Raw genomic sequence first — 7564 nt, 5'->3', positions numbered from 1 at the left:
CACCTTCCAAGTGATGTGCCTGCTACTAATTGCTCCCCCAAGGTTACAAAGCAGACTGCCTTTCCCGTGCGCTTTGTGTGTTTTCTGCCACCTGAGGTGGGACCTAGATCAATTTTGGCGCCCACAGAGAGAAGAGGTATCTCAAAACCACCTTCTAATGGATTCCATGGATTTGGTAACTGGTTTAATCACAAGCACAAGAAACTGCGTTTCTGTTACTTGTACATTCTTTTGTGCTAGTAGTTTTAGAGACATTCAGAATGTCCCTTGGAGTTACCTTGCCTACCATTCTCTGTCTAGTCCTGACACCTACAGATGGTGAACGCACTTTGCGTCAGGACCTAAAGAGCAACTGCCCGTTTCTGAGGCACCTGTTCTCTTTTCTCCTCCCCGGACCTTGCTCCTGCTGCCTTGGGTGGCTGTGGCCAGGAGCCTCTTACTCCTCTGCTGGGGCATTGTGCCGTTCAGCCATGCGCATGTGTACTCACAAGATACAGACACTGCCTGAAGTTTTCTGCCTGTGGCTTCATCCTAGTATTCCCTAACCTCTCTCTGTCTCTCTCTTTTTATTCCCCTTCTTTATTTCTATACACTCATGGCGCTGTCTCCTTTATTGAACATGATGCTTTTACTTATTTTAATAACCATTCATGAATCACCCCTTTCCCTTCCCAGGGAAGCTCCCTTCACTCCCTGTCATTTGTTTTCTTTTAGTGGCTGTGTGATAGGCAGTTAGACAGGAGCAGAGCTAGGACGCTGGGCCAGGCACCGAGGGTCACCAGAGCAGAGAGCCCCGGGTGCCTACCAATGGGCAAAACTGGGAAAACAAGGACCTGCTCCCAGGGTAACCTCTCCTCCCCTAGCGTATCACTGGCCATGTGGTTTAGACCCCCGACCTTTCATACAGCTGGTGATGCAGCTTGGACCCTGCCCTGACCCGTCCTCCCCCTGAATGTCACTAGTCATATGGCAGATCCACTTAGAGGGGGAACAAAGGGCCGAACAGTGGCCTCATGTGACTCCCAAGTGGGCCATTGCAGAACCACTCCCTTAAGCGTTAACGTGGAGTGATGACATCTCCGCCTCAGTTGTGTTTCAGCTCCAGGCCCAGAAAAGCAGCAAAAGCAGACAAGTGACTGCGCTCTCAGCCAGAACTCAAGCACCAAGGTTACTGAACGGAGGTCTAACATCTGGTGCCCTTTCGCCAACAACAGCTGCTGAACGTGGGAGCTCAGGCAGAATTCTCAACCTGCCTATGGCAATGGAGGCGAACTATGAAATGTGAGGACAGAGCTTTTGACCAAGCCAGGCATACTAGTTACAGGCATTTGCTGTACAGCCAGACTAACTTGAGTCTGAGCCCAGTTCTGCCCAACACTAGGTGTGTGGCCTTGGAGAAGCCACTTAAACTTGGTGCTTCAATTTTCTCATCTGTAAAATAGAAATAATAATGTACCTATCTCATAGAGATCTAGTGAGGATTCAGTCCACAAGTCAGTCCTCTGCACGGTGTAAATGCTTAGCACACATTAGCCCTCATTAGCCCTGCAATCCCAGCATTAGCAACTGATCCCCTTTGGTTATGTGTTTTGCTCTCCCTGCAGCTTCTCTTCAAACAAGCGCCTGTTCCTGAGGCAGTCTGCCCACTCTACCATTTTGCTGAGGGCTCAGGAGGCCTCTAGAGCTCCCTGGGGCCTCCCTGTAGGACATCCAAGGGCAATAGAAAGGTGACAAAGCAGGAGACCTCCCAGAAGCTCGCCCCATGCTGTGTCCTCACTTCCCATGCACAGCGAGAGCTAGCATGAACCTGTCAGCCTTTCAGCACCTCTGTGCATTGATACATGTACAGGGTTGGGGAATGGCTTTCCATAAACCCAGTCCTGCCCTGGCTGGCATAGCTCAGTGGATTGAGCGCGGGCCTGCAAACCACACGATCGCGGTTCAATTCCCAGTCAGGGCACATGCCTGTGTTGCAGGCCAGTTCCCACCCAGCAGGAGACTCATGAGAGGCAACCATACATTGATATTTCTCTCCTTCTCTCCTTCCCTCCCCCTCTAAAGATACATAAATAAAATCTTAAAAAAATAAAACAAACCCAGTCCTGCAGCTAACCTCCAGGCAGCTGTCTGCAGGGCCAGGGGGCCTGGAAAGGAGGCTGGGGCATTTTCTGAACCTTCTCAGAGGAAGTCGTTTGCTGAGAATGACGTGACGCTACTGCATACCGCCTCTTTCCGCTCCAGTATCACCTCCTGCAGTGAGCGCACCAGCCCTCTCCCACACTGGGCCTGTCCTGCCCCTCTCCCTCATTCCATGTGGCCACAGCAGCGATGGCTGCTCACCCCAGATTCCCTGCCAGGCGCTCCAGCGTGCCGTACCAGAGCCCCCAGAACAGTGGTTCTCCCAAAGCTCTCCTACTTCATTGTGTTAAAGAAGCTTCCATAGAATTTGGGTCTCCCAAAGACAGAAACACACCTTCTTTCCCCAAAGAAAGACGTACGAATTCTAAAACATCCTCTCACTTTAGGCACCATTTAAGGACGTCTTAACATTTCAAACTTTATCATCAAATGTCAGTTTTATTGCCACACACTTGGTAAACAAGGTACTCCCTCCTCTCCTCCCCAGCCACAGACTACTGCATGTGCCTGGGGGCCCGTTACTGCAGAGCACCATCCTTCAGAAGGGCCGGGGGCCGCCACACAGCCAGGGACATAGACAACCACGAAGGGCTGCCATCCAAGCCTGGTGTCTGCCAACAACACCTGGTTGATATCCAACCTACCTCATTCCTCCCCTCACCCCCCCCCCCCCACCAAGTTCAGGAGGGTGCTGTCCACAAACTGAGTGCTACCTGCCAGGGACTGTTCTGCTTTCCAAGGTTAGCTCATTTAAGGACACTCCACCAAGTAGAATTTATTGTCCTCATTCTACAGAAGACAAGAGGGGCGTGTGAAACAGTAGGCAATGGTTTGAGTTAAGTCAAGACACTTGCTCCTTTGCCCAGTGCTTTGCCTTGAGGGTATGGGAACTCCATGGACTGGAGTTTCAGGATTTTGCTGATATCAGCATTCTGTCACACTGTGTGCAAAATATCAACAATTTGGTTTAGAAATTCCATTTCCCAGTCGGCCTCTCACACTAAGCAGGAGGAAGGAGAAACGTAGTCGCAGCATGAAAAGCCTTTGTCACCCGTGTGGCTCAGTGATGGGACTTGAAAATATGAACATCATGCCAGAGCATATGGGCCAGAGCCTGGACTGGTCTCGGGGCTGCAGGTAGGTGGGAGCAATGGACCCTCACCAAGGGGCAGCTCAGTGTTTGCCAGAGCTTACCCTTCCCTGGAAGAACCAGGTGGCTATAGGTTCCCTCCCTCTGCAAGAATGCTGGTGCTGGGGTCGTAGGAGTGTGTGGCTATAGGTGGCTATAGGTTCCCTCCCTCTGCAAGAATGCTGGTGCTGGGGTCGTAGGAGTGTGTGCATGCGTGGGCATGCCTGTGCACACTCAAATACAGTCGCTGCAGGCCATCTTTCGGGCAGCCCTGTGAGTTGTGCAGGCGTCTGACACAAAAGCGTGCCATCGATACGGCACTAATGTAGAGGGAGAAAGGCATGAGCACTTCGAAGCGGCACCTAATTTAAAAAGCACTTTAGACCAGGTTTTTTGCTCAGGTGGGACATGACAATACTTGATGAATCACACTGCAGACAAGGTCACCAGTGTTCCTCGGAAAGACGCCACCCTCCCTTTCTCTACCCTAATCTGCTACTGACCACACCCTCTGTCCCAGCCCTGACCTGTGTGAAGCCAAAGCAGCACCGGGGACAGTATGAAGGGGCGTGTCGGAGAGGCATGGGGCTGGGAGGAGGCGCAGGTGGACAGTGCCTCAGAGCTCTGTGGGACACAGCACCTACGCGAGCAGCAAGAGGCTCTTCTGCAAAGCACGTGATCAGGTGTAAGACTGTAGGGGCTGCACCTGAAACCCAATGCCAAATGTGTCACATATAAAGCCTAAACAACACTTCTTGAACTATAAGTTGTCTTCTGGGTACCTGAAAGTCCCTTTTGGCTAGTGTCAAGAAATACCAAGGTTCCTTATGTTCCGCTGCAGAATGTGTCCAGGGCAGAGATGCCGTCGCATGGTGAAGAAAGAGCAAGTTTCCACAGCAACCTATGCTTTACCTTAATCATCTAGAAGTCTTCAGAAGTGGGGTATTCTGGGTCCCTAAACTTTCTCATCGATTCAGTATTGATCAGAAATCTTTTTTTCACCCTGGGTGGTGTAGCTCAATGGATTGAGCGTGGGCCTGCAAACCAAAAGATCGTGGTTCAATTCCCAGTCAGGGAACATGCCTGGGTTGGAGGCCAGTTCCCAGCAGGAGACACGCAAGAGGCAACCATACATTGATATTTTTCTACCCCTCTTCTTCCCTTCCCTTCTAAAGATAAATAAATTAAATTAAAAAATAAATAAAAAATAAAAAGGATTGAAAAAAAAGAAATCTTTTTTTGGTTGAGACTTTAAAACTGGAAATGTTTCTGAACACTGAGTTTCTTGGCTCACCAAGGACAGTTGGTTGTGGGAGCTGGTCCCATTTTGGTGACCGGGGACTGGTTTTCCAGGTCCACAATTATTATTTAAGCTGCCTCTGCCAAAGGCAACACAGATCAATGCCCGTGAAGGTGATTAACCTCTCTCTTTTTTGCTGTAATTTAAAGCTGATTAAGTACATGACCTTATAAATTTGACCTGATTAATCAAGGTTGCTCCGAGGGAAAGAGAACAACGATGGCTTCAATGATGGTTGGTCAGCAGGTAGAGTGTCCTTCGGAAACTGAAAATGCTTGAAATTAGTACTTGAAGGCCCATCAGGTCTGCCCGGGAACAGATAGATACCAGGGTGGGAAGGTAAGTAAGCCCAACGGGGAAATGAAGGGGTCTGCTCACGACATTGCAGCATGAAAGGTTCCCAGGGCCAATAACCAGAGAGGCTGTCTCCTCGGCAACAAAAATGGTTAGTGCCCGGCCCACAGCTGGCACTCGCTACAAATTTGTTGACGAATGGAGGATCTATTTCATACAGATTTACCCTGGTCACCATTCACTTGTCCGTCACCCATCCATCATGTCTCTCTATCCAGTATTTATGTGTTTATCCTGAACCATGGGCTACGGGAGAAGTAATGGTATATGAGATATAGCCCCTTATAAAGAGCCAGTCACCCTGTGTTTCCGTGGATTTTTTAAAGGCGGGGGAGTAAGGAGTGGGTATTACAAAATGGCATGAGCACAAGCTGCGTTCCAATGCCTTTTAACCCACAGACTCTCACTGCTCCCACTGAGGACTCACAGTCTGTGTGTTTCTGAAAAGATATTTCCACCTTCCCATCCAGGTGTGGTGGAAGCACTGGTCACTGCCTGTGCAGGAGGCCGGGCTAGCTTCACGGGTAAGTCCATGTGAAACAATGTCCTGCTTGTTTTCTCCCATCCAAGTGCTAACCAGGCCCCACCCGGCTTAGTTTCTGAGACCAGACGAGATCAGGCGCGTTCGGGGTGGTGTGGCCATAGGTGATCCTGCTTGTTTTCTTAGCAATGAACCAAACTCAAGCTGCTTCCAACACTTTCCACTCCTCCTCACCTCCCTTCACAGGATGCCCCGAGAGGGCAAATGTGACGGCCTTGGGCCACTTCAAGGTTGCAACATCCTAGGCGAGAAGAACTTCCAGCATGGCGCTCTCAGACGAATTCGGCACTTCTTAGGATGTTCGCATCAGGAGAAGCAAGCCATTCTCCACCATCATCTCGGCCATACCTACACCTCCCATTTCCTCTGGCTGCATTTAGAATAAAAAACACTTCTCCTTTCTGGCACCATTTCAAAGAGAAGAACATGTATAAAGGGCCCAACAAAGAATCTTGGACATTGCTCCTCCTCAAAGACCAGCGAGATTGCTCATCCTAGGACGCAGAGCTGGGTCTGTGTTCTCGGGGATGCTCTGAAATACGGAAGAACCATTTTTTACTATTAGTAAGTCAGACTTCTGTGTTTTCTTGAATTCTACTTAGCTATATGTTCGTGTTCGTAGAATCCAAGTTTCTTTCCTTGACGCAGTGCTTTTCTCCAAGTGCAAATCTCTCATTTGGTGGCATTCCGATCTGGGCTGTTGTGTCCCACATGCCACTGTGACCTGCAATGTGCTTTTCCAGACCGTTGCTCTCTGCACTAGGTCACGATGGCAGAATACATCCTCCAGGCAGAGCACAGTCACATGACCCTCTTTCCCTTCTGACCGCACCTGCAGTTCCAAAGTCACAGCCCTGAGAGCACCACATTCTGAGATTATGATGCCCTTGGCCATGAAACCAAGCCACAGAGATGTGATCTACCCGGCCACTCAGTAAGTCAGAAAGCAAACTGAATAAAGGGCCAGGTAAGACCCCCTATGTACCTTTCAGTGCCTGATCCAAAAACCAGATTGTGTCCTTGTCATATAAAGGCACCTACTTCGGAAGTAAGTAGTTTTAGGTAGAACTTCTGGTTAACATTTCAAAAGGCTGCTGGCAAATCAGGAACCACAAGATAATAAGCAGTATCACATTAACACTTTAGTTAAATGCCCCTAACTTACACACAACGCCAATTATTACAGCTCACTGACATCCTGGTTACTGACAAGAAGAAAAATTGAGGGAAAAATCCACCCACTCAAGATATAAACCTTGAACGCCTCTTTTCCTAGCTCCACGACATTTTACTTATAACACCTAAGCACCGCTTCCTTATACACAGCACTCCTGTGCCCACTGGCACATGATGGGGGGTCACTGACAGAGTATGCGTGTGTGTGACCTCAGACGTTTTAGGGACGATTCTGTCCAGCACGATACACACAAAATATGCCTAACATAGTCGTTTTCTACCCTGATGCTTTTTTTTGGTAACTTTTATTTCCTGATCCTGATTTAATGTAAAAAGTAGTCTTATTTCCCACCTTCCCCGATGAAAGCAGAGTCAGTGGGTGGGTACTGCTGGGGGCTGATTTCAGCTTCATGGAAGGGAAGCATTCTAGAGTCAAAGTTGCCTGAAGACAGCTGAACAGGACTTTTCAAACCAGGGAGTGTCCTGGTCTTACAAGTATTTTCCTCTAGAAGCTACATGACCACATGTTCGTGAGGCACTGCTCCTTCCAACGCTAGGAATCCATGTTCCCAGGAACAGACTAAGTCATCAGCAGCCCTCCTGCCTCCAAACTCCAGGTCAAGAAAGGCACAGAAAAGACCAACAAGTAATACTGCGGTGGCGCTTTGGATACAGGAGACCTTGAGGTACCAGGAGAAGAGTACTGACGGCCTCATCTGGCCAATGGAGAAGGTGAGGCCCAGAGACGGAGGAAACACTCTACCACAGGTGGGAGGGGATTTAACGGGGAAGAGGAGGGTGAAATATACTGCCAACAACAGTGAGCACAACTCTCAACAGTGGAGAGGCGATTACAGCTCTTTAGCCACCACAGTCAATTAATTGCCCTCAGAGCCATTGTGCTGATTCCTTCACAGAGGGAATC

The sequence above is a fragment of the Sturnira hondurensis genome, unplaced genomic scaffold (assembly GCF_014824575.4).
Source record: "Sturnira hondurensis isolate 20B ecotype Veracruz unplaced genomic scaffold, ASM1482457v3 Scaffold0021143, whole genome shotgun sequence".
NCBI classification, from domain to species: Eukaryota; Metazoa; Chordata; class Mammalia; order Chiroptera; family Phyllostomidae; genus Sturnira; species Sturnira hondurensis.
Note: the sequence above shows the minus strand (reverse complement) of the source record.